Consider the following 13,865-nt stretch of genomic DNA (forward strand, 5'->3'; position numbering starts at 1 on the left):
GTTTTTGGGCTTGTTCTACATGGGTTTCCTGTAAACATATTATATTTCCCCCAAGCGTTCGCAAACCCATAGCCACCTTTTGTCTCTTTGATGTATCATTCAGGCCACAGACATTGACTGAGACAATTCGTAGTGGATCTAACCTAGCCATCTAAAGGGTGTTGGAATGGTCATCTGGATTCCATAAAAAATTTGGTGTGTGTATGTGTGTGTACAGTGAGTATCTCTATGTGCCTGCAGTAACCCAACCCTCCCCTCCCACCCCACCCCCCAAGGACCCCCCTCCACCCACCCACCCTCCCCCTTATGTGAGCAATCAGGCTGAGCCTGAATGATGGAGGTCAGTCATGAGCCATGGCCGCCAGCCATGCCAATCATCTGTGAAAAAGTGGCCAATGCTAGACAAAATACTCAAGTGATCCATCATTTAAAGTTACAGTCATCCCCAGTTCCTTCCGTCCCCTTCTTCCCGCCCTTTCCCCATCAAAGGAGGAGTCAGGTTCTGGGAAAGGACATGGGGTACGAGAGAGAGAAGAAAAAACATAATAGTGAGTGCCAGCTAGCTCAGAGGTCACTAGAAACTTTCTCGAATTCACAAGAAGGGATTAGTTTCTGACAACCGCATAAACAGGACAACTTTGTATCCCAAGAATAAGAAATATATCTAAAAAATCGCGGAAACAATAAATAAGTATTTCACTCAGTCAATCGTGCATGCTTCGGTTCAACAGAGTTTGCAGAGAAATAGAGAGACGGGCATTTTCAATAAAAAGGTTTATTGAACAGTCTTCTTTCTCATGCAAGAGAAGTGAACTGCTACAATCGTTAAGCAGACTGCAAAGTATAATGCATACAACGAGAATGGTATTTCTAAAATAATACTGTAAAAGCAGTGTATGGTTTCTAAGCCATATAAAAATACATACAGAAATAACATTGACTAAAATACTCAACTGTTGCTTCTAAATACACCTACCCCAATGTACCTAACCTAAGTCTAGTTTGCGGGAAGAAGTAAGTATTGTGTAGCCTAAGTTTTAGTTGTTTTTACCAAGATTCTACCAAAGGTTTCTCTGGGTTCTAATCAACTCCATACCTTGGTTTAGAATGAAGGAGATCTGGTATCTCTGTCTCAGGACTCAATTTCCCAACAATCCGCAAGGGGAGCTTGGAAACACTGGGGCTGGATTCTCGCAAGAGATAGGCCTCTTGATCAGTGCATCAGCTGGAGGGTCGGCTTCCTTCGGCACTTGCTGGAGCGAGCTGCGTCGGGCACGTAGATAGTCGAACTGCTCCGAAACGCCGTAGTTTGCCATAGCAAGTGAAGGTATATTTATACCTTGAAAGTGTTTAGGAATGCCATAGATTGACGTAAAGTCGGGCATAATAACGTCAGGAAAGAACCTTAGGGAATAGTTGTTCTTTGCAAAATACATGAGTTCTTGGAAAAATCAATATTCAAGCAAGGGGAAGTTCCCTAACTGCATTAGCCGATTTTTCAAGAAATCGTTGTAACGTTTGGTATGAATGGAAGTAGCCATGCCTGTATTTGGTCTGCATGGGCTATGCCTAAATAAGGGATTGATTTCTATGCCTATATAAGGGCAATGTGAATTGTACACATATAAGGGCATGAATCTGGAAAATTCATTTGGATCTCTAAATGGCACACAACACAACCCCAGCTTCATACTCGACTCCTCCCTCACCATGACCCAACAGATCAATGCCATCTTCTCCAGGTGCTTCAACACTGTCCACATCCTCCAAAACACCTTAAATTGAATCCCCTGAATCCAGAAAGGCTATCACCATGAACTCATGACCAGCAGACTAGACTACAGAAATGTCTTCTATGCCAGGATCAACAAATCCCTACTCCACAGACTCCAGACCCTCCAGAACACCGCTGCCAGACGCGTCCTTTGCATCCCATGACAATACCACATCACTTTGCATCTACGAGACCTCTATTGACTCCCCATCGAAAAAAGAGTGACCTTCATCCTGCTCACTCACACCTACAAATCCCTCCACAACACTGGACCTCAATACCTAAACGAAAGAGTTTTCTTCTATTTACCCCAAAGTAGCCTCCGCAACTGCCAACCTCCCCCTGGCCGAAATCAAACCCATCTGCAGAGCCAGATTGGGAGGAAGAGCCTTCTCCTAGATAATGGCCTAGACCTGGAACAAACTCCCCCGCAGTGTCAGACAATCTAAAAATCTGCAAGCATTCAGGAAAAACCTCAAGTCCTGGCTCTTTGGATGATATGGAGCTGCACAAACTACTCCCCTTATCCCCCCATACCTGGAGACCCTCACAGGTGAGTAGCACACTTCACAAATACCTAATTGGTTGATTGAAGCTGAGCACAGCATCACCTAAAACTCTTAGCCTGTGCTCTGCCTTCAAACAAAGGGCCTAACAACTCTGCATTTCACTGCAGACAGCTTAGAGCCAGGACACGGGAGTCGAGAAATTTTCATGCATGTTAAAGCCTCTGTCTAGAAGCTTGTCTCCTCTACCAGAACTAGGGCACCAGGGTATACAAGTAGGGCCTCAGATGCCAATTCTTCAAAAATTCTTCTTGACCTGTAGTAGTCTGCCAGAAAGAAGGACTTCTGTGCTGATGGAAGGACTGCCACTCAGCTGGACTTTTGCTCTATAAGACAGTTGACTTGTTGGATTGCTTCCCTATTTGTTCTGGTACTCTTCTTCCTTCTGCCTTTGTACAAGGACTTGGGGCCATATGTAGGTAATTTGTGTTTTGCGATTTTCATATTTTGATTTTTTGGGAATCGCAATTAGAGAATTGCAAAACGCAATATAGGTAGGATTAGCAAAATATTTTGCGAATCCCACGTATACCTTATTTGTGAATCGCAATTTGAGGTTCGCAAATAAGGAATACCTTCTCATTCATTCCTATGGGCTAGAATGCCAAAAAGTGCATTTTTTCAAAGAAATCGGAAAATACCACCAACCTGAAGTTGATGGTATTTTGCGATTCCTTAAGCCAAAATTTGCACAACTTGGATGCTTCCTACATTGCATTTAAGCAATCGCCATTTGCGATTCCTTACATGCAATAGCAAAATAAGGAATCGCACATTTTGTGATTCCTTATCTTGCATGTGTGTTTTTGTGTGCTACATAGCACACTGCCCTAATTGCAATTGCAAATGCTGAAATTCTGCGAATCTCAGCATTTGCGAGCGCAATTAGGCTTCCTACATATGGCCCCTGATCTTCAACTGTCAAAGGAACTCCAGAGTGACTCATAAGGGCTATTATGCTTGCCTCCTGTTCTGGTCCAAAAATACACAAAAGGCTTCTTCTATCTTGAACCTGCATTTGTACCAAGCCTGGGTGAGTCCGGACTCCTGGACCCTTGGAAGTGGGGCTAAAGGTGCCCTGATAACCAAAATCCAAAGTGGGAACATTTTTGCTCAAAACAGCTCTGAGAATTGAGAACCAGGATAATAACGGGACCATCCTATTCACCTAACCTCCAGATGTGCATTGGCAGTAAGTTGGCTTCGCTGATTCTCCCGCTACTTTCTTCTCCACAACAGCAAATCCATTTCAACTGTCCTTTGCCAAAGGGTTATATAACCTCATGGAACTATCTTTAGCTACATTCCTCTACCTTGTCCCAGTGGAGTTTTTCAACTTCCATTTTGACGACTAAGTCGAACGTGTAAATCTTCACTACAGCTTTGAACCATGGCTATCCGGCAACATCGCTCCCTCATTGGACACCCCTGCAACCTTGCCCTGCTGAAATTTAACTTCTAAGTTAATTTTTCTCAAGAAGTTTTTTAAGTTCGTTGGTAAGCGCTGAAAAGGCAAAATCCCTTCTTGCATCCTTACTGCGCTCTATCGTGGTCAGGCATATTTTTCGGCTTTCACCTGATCTCTCATGACTAGACGTCCACGGTTGGTAGTTTGTTCTTTTAAATACTATTTTTTTACAAAAAAAAAATGTCACTCCAAGTTCGAGACATGTGTGCTGTAGGTACACATACTTTACATACTCCTGCTATCTAATTTTGGGTCCGGATTTTTGCATGTTGTTTTTATTCAATATAGTCGTTCATCGTCACGAGGTAAGGTGACTCCTCCTTTCAGAGATAGTGTGCATGGTCTTCGACTCCATTGTTAGATTGTTTTCTTTCGATTATCTGGTTCGGACGTGTATTGCTCCTCTCTGGTTCGGTACTGTCCTTCAGGTTCCCCTCAGTGAACAATCCATTCTACCCTCAACAGTATTGCTATCACACATTTTTCCCTTTTCCGTTCAATCAGAAAATCTCTCATCTTTGGTCGAATACATCGTAGGCTGCCTCTGGACAGAGACACGTCGATCCATCTCTCTGCTGATGGTTTTGATTCCATTTCAGTTCTGTCCTCTGTGCCACTCGAAGTATCCTCACATCGATCTACACCAGGTCTGTAATTTGTGCTTATCATTGGAGCACAAGGAAGAAGACTGCGAGGTTTGTTGTTTGTTTAAGTTCAAAAAGACTCTTCGAGATCATTGGGTTTGAGGACGAGATATGCAGCAACAAAGCACTCAACAGATGCCGGAGCTCTTCAGAGAAGAGTCCGAACAAGAAGCGCAGCAGCAGAAGAAGATGAGGCCTTCATGGTTGAAGAATCCAACTCCGACCTCGACATTGAGTTCAAGTCAGAAGACATTCCAGCAGGACAGGGTGTCATGGGTACCAATACACCCGTACCTCAGAAGTTACCCATCACTAAACATAAGGCTTCTGCACCACCTATGCCTATGTGCATTGGTTGACACCAAAACGACGTTTCTGACGCCCCTCCCTTGGGCACGGCACCGAAACAAATAGTCAATCCTTCCGGCTCGGTATTGTCCCGAGACAAACCGTCTTTGGACCCAAAACATTCTACTCCGAAAGACAAATCTGGTTCACAGCCAGAATCCTCCCACCCAAAACAAAAATATGCTCAGCAGACGAAAACTTCAGCTTCGAAATCAAAAACTGCTTTGGAACCGAAACCTTCCACCTCCAAGGACAAGTACAGTTTGGCACCAAAATGTTCTGCACCAAAATTGAGAGACCATATTTCATACCCTCCGGAACCAATCTTTGACTTTATGAAAGACAGATTTAATCCAAAACAGAAGAACATTTATATTAATCCAGATACTGGACACATATTGGCCAAAACTCCATCCAAGATGTACTTGGCTCACAGGACACTGGAGACAACATTCCCCTAAAAAAAAGAAAAGGACATTGCTACAAATCCTATACATTTGCCATCCCTTCCACTGCCTCCACCGACTTCACCTTTACCAGTACTGCCAGGCTTAGATCCACTTCACATAACACCACAGGGATCTCCTTACACACAGCCTGTTTTAGAAGATAGGGATGATGATGATAATGATGACAATGTTCATCTGCCTAGAGACCCATGGAATGATTACAATATTTATCCACCCATGGGTTATGTTCCAGACCTACACCCTACAAAACCCTCCCTTCCAGATGATAGCATACCTTATCTGGAGCAAATTTCCAAGCAGCAGCACATCATTGAGTTGCACTGCACAAGTACACCTTAGATGATGATTTTTTATTTGAAACACTCTGTTCTGGTCTTCATACAGAGTTAGTCAAAGTCTACTTATTTTGAAATTTGTGATGAGAAATGCAGAGGACACCTTAAAAGCTCAGTTTGTGCCTGAATCTTAAAACCCAGGGTTGATGAAAAATATAAAACATCACCCTCTGATCGTTTTTTATTGAATGACAGCTTCCTCTTGATTCCCTTGTAGTTTCCAATGCTTGTAAAGGAGCAAACTTAGACATCTGGTGATGCTCCTCCCCAGATAAAGAATCAAAGCTTATTGATTCCTCTGGTAAAAGAGTAGCAGCACCAGCCTCTAATCACTGGTGCATTGCTAACACACGGAGACTCTTAGCTATATATCACAGTGCCCACTGGGATGAAATGGATGATCGACTTCAGTACCTCCCATATGAACATAAGTAAATGGTACAAGAGCTAGTTCAAGAAGAAAAGCTCTGCTCTAATTGTTCTAATGTATGTGCGCTTGATGCTGCTGACACTGCAGCAAGAGGAATCAATACCAGCATTCTCGACGTAGGCATGCCTGGCTTAGAATTACAGGCTTTACACCAGAGGTCCAACAGTCTATCATAAAAACTCTGTTTTCACTAAAGGGAATTAATTCAACTCACCGTAAAGTTAGCCAATACCTGAAGTAGCATGAGTCATTGCCCCTACACAGTATGCTGTAAGGGGTGGAAGATAAAAGTGAATGACACAACTAATCAATGGATGAAGAGGGCTGGCTGAAAGTATAAGTATATTTTATATGCAATTTCATTAAAATCAAGGTCTATGAAAAATGCCAGACCTGAAAAACACACTGGGACACAAAGGTATTCCACACTTAAACAACAGGTCAAGTAAGCTACGAAAATAGATCCGTCGGGACGGCATTTGTTGGTCCTATCTCAAGAAAGTATTTAGACGGAGATCATACAAAGGTGAGTTTTCCTATTACAGGAATGAAAGTGAAATGTTTCACATTTGTTGTGAATTCATACTGCCTTTGACTGTCCGACTGGTGTTAAATGCAGGTAATATTTTGTAAGTGAAAACCAAAAGATCAACGGGCAGATTTATGATAACTGGCGCATCCCCAGGGATGCGCCAGTTATCTTGCGCCGCTGCTCCGCCACCCATGGTGCGCCGCATTTACAATGCGATTCAGAAAAGAGGGTGGTGATGGACAGAGCATCTGAATTAAACAGAACACTCATACCCAGTCAAAAGATCAGGGCTTGATCCATCACCGTTTTTTAGCTCACTGCACCATCCCAGTTCAGAACCTGGCTACATGCAAATTAGTCTGTCCCTGGCCCAGTGCATCATGGGAACAGGGCAGACCAAACTACCAAGCCAATTCTTTACTGGAAAGGAAACAAGCTTCCGGGGACCGGTTACTGGCATTGCAGCCGTCTTCGGCCCGGCTTGCTTGAATCCTGATGGTGCAGTGAGCAAGGGACTCACATCTGAGCATACCCTGCCACTCCTATAGTGGCCAAAACGATTCAGAAAAGGGGGTGGTGATGGACAGAGCATCTGAATTAAACAGAACACTCATACCCAGTCAAAAGATCAGGGCTTGATCCATCACCGTTTTTTAGCTCACTGCACCATCCCAGTTCAGAACCTGGCTACATGCAAATTAGTCTGTCCCTGGCCCAGTGCATCATGGGAACAGGGCAGACCAAACTACCAAGCCAATTCTTTACTGGAAAGGAAACAAGCTTCCGGGGACCGGTTTCTGGCCTTGCAGCCGTCTTCGGCCCGGCTTGCTTGAATCCTGATGGTGCAGTGAGCAAGGGACTCACATCTGAGCATACCCTGCCACTCCTATAGTGGCCAAAACAATTCAGAAAAGGGGGTGGTGATGGACAGAGCATATGAATTAAACAGAACACTCATACCCAGTCAAAAGATCAGGGCTTGATCCATCACCGTTTTTTAGCTCACTGCACCATCCCAGTTCAGAACCTGGCTACATGCAAATTAGTCTGTACCTGGCCCAGTGCATCATGGGAACAGGGCAGACCAAACTACCAAGCCAATTCTTTACTGGAAAGGAAACAAGCTTCCAGGGACCGGTTTCTGGCATTGCAGCCGTCTTCGGCCCAGGTTGCTTGAATCCTGATGGTGCAGTGAGCAAGGGACTCACATCTGAGCATACCCTGCCACTCCTATAGTGGCCAAAACGATTCAGAAAAGGGGGTGGTGATGGACAGAGCATCTGAATTAAACAGAACACTCAAACCCAGTCAAAAGATCAGGGCTTGATCCATCACCGTTTTTTAGCTCACTGCACCATCCCATTTCAGAACCTGGCTACATGCAAATTAGTCTGTCCCTGGCCCAGTGCATCATGGGAACAGGGCAGACCAAACTACCAAGCCAATTCTTTACTGGAAAGGAAACAAGCTTCCGGGGACCGGTTTCTGGCATTGCAGCCATCTTCGGCCCGGCTTGCTTGAATCCTGATGGTGCAGTGAACAAGGGACTCACATCTGAGCATACCCTGCCACTCCTATAGTGGCCAAAACGATTCAGAAAAGGGGGTGGTGATGGACAGAGCATCTGAATTAAACAGAACACTCATACCCAGTCAAAAGATCAGGGCTTGATCCATCACCGTTTTTTAGCTCACTGCACCATCCCAGTTCAGAACCTGGCTACATACAAATTATTCTGTCCCTGGCCCAGTGCATCATGGGAACAGGGCAGACCAAACTACCAAGCCAATTCTTTACTGGAAAGGAAACAAGCTTCCGGGGACCGGTTTCTGGCATTGCAGCCATCTTCGGCCCGGCTTGCTTGAATCCTGATGGTGCAGTGAGCAAGGGACTCACATCTGAGCATACCCTGCCACTCCTATAGTGGCCAAAACGATTCACAAAAGGGGGTGGTGATGTACACAGAGCATCTGAATTAGACAGAACACTCATACCCAGTCAAAAGATCAGGGCTTGATCCATCACCGTTTTTTAGCTCACTGCACCATCCCAGTTCAGAACCTGGCTACATGCAAATTAGTCTGTCCCTGGCCCAGTGCATCATGGGAACAGGGCAGACCAAACTACCAAGCCAATTCTTTACTGGAAAGGAAACAAGCTTCCGGGGACTGGTTTCTGGCATTGCAGCCGTCTTCGGCCCGGCTTGCTTGAATTCTGATGGTGCAGTGAGCAAGGGACTCACATCTGAGCATACCCTGCCACTCCTATAGTGGCCAAAATGATTCAGAAAAGGGGGTGGTGATGGACAGAGCATCTGAATTAAACAGAACACTCATACCCAGTCAAAAGATCAAGGCTTGATCAATCGCCGTTTTTTAGCTCACTGCACCATCCCAGTTCAGAACCTGGCTACATGCAAATTAGTCTGTCCCTGGCCCAGTGCATCATGGGAACAGGGCAGACCAAACTACCAAGCCAATTCTTTACTGGAAAGGAAACAAGCTTCCGGGGACCGGTTTCGGGCATTGCAGCCGTCTTCGGCCCGGCTTGCTTGAATCCTGATGGTGCAGTGAGCAAGGGACTCACATCTGAGCATACCCTGCCACTCCTATAGTGGCCAAAACGATTCAGAAAAGGGAGTGGTGATGGACAGAGCATCTGAATTAAACAGAACACTCATACCCAGTCAAAAGATCAGGGCTTGATCCATCACCGTGTTTTAGCTCACTGCACCATCCCAGTTCAGAACCTGGCTACATGCAAATTAGTCTGTCCCTGGCCCAGTGCATCATGGGAACAGGGCAGACCAAACTACCAAGCCAATTCTTTACTGGAAAGGAAACAAGCTTCCGGGGACCGGTTTCTGGCATTGCAGCCGTCTTCGGCCCGGCTTGCTTGAATCCTGATGGTGCAGTGAGCAAGGGACTCACATCTGAGCATACCCTGCCACTCCTATAGTGGCCAAAAGGATTCAGAAAAGGGGGTGGTGATGGACAGAGCATATGAATTAAACAGAACACTCATACCCAGTCAAAAGATCAGGGCTTGATCCATCACCGTTTTTTAGCTCACTGCACCATCCTAGTTCAGAACCTGGCTACATGCAAATTAGTCTGTCCCTGGCCCAGTGCATCATGGGAACAGGGCAGACCAAACTACCAAGCCAATTCTTTACTGGAAAGGAAACAAGCTTCCGGGGACCGGTTTCTGGCATTGCAGCCGTCTTCGGCCCGGCTTGCTTGAATCCTGATGGTGCAGTGAGCAAGGGACTCACATCTGAGCATACCCTGCCACTCCTATAGTGACTAAAACGATTCAGAAAAGGGGGTGGTGATGGACAGAGCATCTGAATTAAACAGAACACTCATACCCAGTCAAAAGATCAGGGCTTGATCCATCACCATTTTTTAGCTCACTGCACCATCCCAGTTCAGAACCTGGCTACATGCAAATTAGTCTGTCCCTGGCCCAGTGCATCATCGGAACAGGGCAGACCAAACTACCAAGCCAATTCTTTTCTGGAAAGGAAACAACCTTCCGGGGACCGGTTTCTAGCATTGCAGCCGTCTTTGGCCCGGCTTGCTTGAATCCTGATGGTGCAGTGAGCAAGGGACTCACATCTGAGCATACCCTGCCACTCCTATAGTGGCCAAAACGATTCAGAAAAGGGGGTGGTGATGGACAGAGCATCTGAATTAAACAGAACACTCAAACCCAGTCAAAAGATCAGGGCTTGATCCATCACCGTTTTTTAGCTCACTGCACCATCCCAGTTCAGAACCTGGCTACATGCAAATCAGTCTGTCCCTGGCCCAGTGCATCATGGGAACAGGGCAGACCAAACTACCAAGCCAATTCTTTACTGGAAAGGAAACAAGCTTCCGGGGACCGGTTTCTGGCATTGCAGCCGTCTTCGGCCCGGCTTGCTTGAATCCTGATGGTGCAGTGAGCAAGGGACTCACATCTGAGCATACCCTGCCACTCCTATAGTGGCCAAAACGATTCAGAAAAGGGGGTGGTGATGGACAGAGCATCTGAATTAAAAAGAACACTCATACCCAGTCAAAAGATCAGGGCTTGATCCATCACCGTTTTTTAGCTCACTGCACCATCCCAGTTCAGAACCTGGCTACATGCAAATTATTCTGTCCCTGGCCCAGTGCATCATGGGAACAGGGCAGACCAAACTACCAAGCCAATTCTTTACTGGAAGGGAAACAAGCTTCCGGGGACCGGTTTCTGGCATTGCAGCCATCTTCGGCCCGGCTTGCTTGAATCCTGATGGTGCAGTGAGCAAGGGACTCACATCTGAGCATACCCTGCCACTCCTATAGTGGCCAAAACAATTCACAAAAGGGGGTGGTGATGTACACAGAGCATCTGAATTAAACAGAACACTCATACCCAGTCAAAAGATCAGGGCTTGATCCATCACTGTTTTTTAGCTCACTGCACCATCCCAGTTCAGAACCTGGCTACATGCAAATTAGTCTGTCCCTGGCCCAGTGCATCATGGGAACAGGGCAGACCAAACCACCAAGCCAATTCTTTACTGGAAAGGAAACAAGCTTCCGGGGACCGGTTTCTGGCATTGCAGCCATCTTCGGCCCGGCTTGCTTGAATTCTGATGGTGCAGTGAGCAAGGGACTCACATCTGAGCATACCCTGCCACTCCTATAGTGGCTAAAATGATTCAGAAAAGGGGGTGGTGATGGACAGAGCATCTGAATTAAACAGAACACTCATACCCAGTCAAAGATCAGGGCTTGATCCATCACCGTTTTTTAGCTCACTGCACCATCCCAGTTCAGAACCTGGCTACATGCAAATTATTCTGTCCCTGGCCCAGTGCATCATGGGAACAGGGCAGACCAAACTACCAAGCCAATTCTTTACTGGAAGGGAAACAAGCTTCCGGGGACCGGTTTCTGGCATTGCAGCCGTCTTCGGCCCGGCTTGCTTGAATCCTGATGGTGCAGTGAGCAAAGGACTCACATCTGAGCATACCCTGCCACTCCTATAGTGGCCAAAACGATTCAGAAAAGGGGGTGGTGATGGACAGAGCATCTGAATTAAACAGAACACTCATACCCAGTCAAAAGATCAGGGCTTGATCCATCACCGTTTTTTAGCTCACTGCACCATCCCAGTTCAGAACCTGGCTACATGCAAATTAGTCTGTCCCTGGCCCAGTGCATCATGGGAACAGGGCAGACCAAACTACCAAGCCAATTCTTTACTGGAAAGGAAACAAGCTTCCGGGGACCGGTTTCTGGCATTGCAGCCGTCTTCGGCCCGGCTTGCTTGAATCCTGATGGTGCAGTGAGCAAGGGACTCACATTTGAGCATACCCTGCCACTCCTATAGTGGCCAAAACGATTCAGAAAAGGGGGTGGTGATGGACAGAGCATCTGAATTAAACAGAACACTCATACCCAGTCAAAAGATCAGGGCTTGATCCATCACCGTTTTTTAGCTCACTGCACCATCCCAGTTCAGAACCTGGCTACATGCAAATTAGTCTGTCCCTGGCCCAGTGCATCATGGGAACAGGGCAGACCAAACTACCAAGCCAATTCTTTACTGGAAAGGAAACAAGCTTCCGGGGACTGGTTTCTGGCATTGCAGCCGTCTTCGGCCCGGCTTGCTTGAATCCTGATGGTGCAGTGAGCAAGGGACTCACATCTGAGCATACCCTGCCACTCCTATAGGGGCCAAAACGATTCAGAAAAGGGAGTGGTGATGGACAGAGCATCTGAATTAAACAGAACACTCATACCCAGTCAAAAGATCAGGGCTTGATCCATCACCGTGTTTTAGCTCACTGCACCATCCCAGTTCAGATCCTGGCTACATGCACATTAGTCTGTCCCTGGCCCAGTGCATCATGGGAACAGGGCAGACCAAACTACCAAGCCAATTCTTTACTGGAAAGGAAACAAGCTTCCGGGGACCGGTTTCTGGCATTGCAGCCGTCTTCGACCCGGCTTGCTTGAATCCTGATGGTGCAGTGAGCAAGGGACCCACATCTGAGCATACCCTGCCACTCCTATAGTGGCCAAAACGATTCAGAAAAGGGGGTGGTGATGGACAGAGCATCTGAATTAAACAGAACACTCATACCCAGTCAAAAGATCAGGGCTTGATCCATCACCGTGAGCTAAAAAACGGTGATGGATCAAGCCCTGATCTGTTGACTGGGTAGGAGTGTTCTGATTAACTCAGATACTCTGTCCATCACCACCCCCTTTTCGAAATATTTTGGCCACCATGAGTGTGGAAGGGTAAGCTCAGACATGAGTCCCTTGCTCACTGCACCATCAGGATTCAAGCAAGCCGGGCCGAAGACGGCTGTAATGCCAGAAACCGGTCCCCGGAAGCTTGTTTCCTTTCCAGTGAAGAATTGGCTTGGTAGTTTGGTCTGCCCTGTTCCCATGATGCACTTAGCCAGGGACAGACTAATTTGCATATAGCCAGGTTCTGAACTGGGATGGTGCAGTGAGCTAAAAAACGGTGATGGATCAAGCCCTGATCTGTTGACTGGGTAGGAGTGTTCTGATTAACTCAGATACTCTGTCAATCACCACCCCCTTTTGGAAGCATTTACAATGCGGCGCACCATGGGGCAAAAACGGCACAGATGTGTGACGCATCTGTGCCGTTAAGGTGGCGCATTGCTGGAGTTGCGTCGCAAGCGCGACGCAGCTCCAGCGAAGCTCGGGGGTGCCCCATCTTTGCAATGCTGCGTCAAGACCTACGCCTGCTTCAAGCAGGTGCAGGGTTTTGACGCAGCATTGGCCTGAAAGTGACTGAGTGAAATCTTATAGATTTCACTCAGCCACTTTTGCGAGGCGCACCTGCCCCGGAACGCCCACCCTGCGCCAGAACGCCCACAAGCGACGCAGGGCTTTACAACGTGACGCATCTGCCTAGATGCGTCACGTTGTAAATCGGTCGTAGGGATGCGCCACGTTTACGCCGCCTTGCGTGACGCAACAGCGGCGTAAACGTGGCGCAAAGGCCTCATAAATCTGCCCCATGTGTCTTGATGTAAATACAAAGGGTTGAATTTAGAGTAACAGATATTTGAAGAATTATTACACCTCAACTGAGTGCAAAATCTGTAGTTCTTTGCAGAGCAACGTATTTAAATTGCTAGCAGAATTACATTTAGCTGCTTCAGCAACTCCACGATATAATTGCCACATGCTTATTTTCACTCATCGCTACACATCTCACTGTGCACAGATAATGTCAAATTTTAAATGAATATATATTTTCTCATATGTTCTCTCCAA

Source organism: Lissotriton helveticus, chromosome 6 (genome assembly GCF_964261635.1).
Source record: "Lissotriton helveticus chromosome 6, aLisHel1.1, whole genome shotgun sequence".
NCBI classification, from domain to species: Eukaryota; Metazoa; Chordata; class Amphibia; order Caudata; family Salamandridae; genus Lissotriton; species Lissotriton helveticus.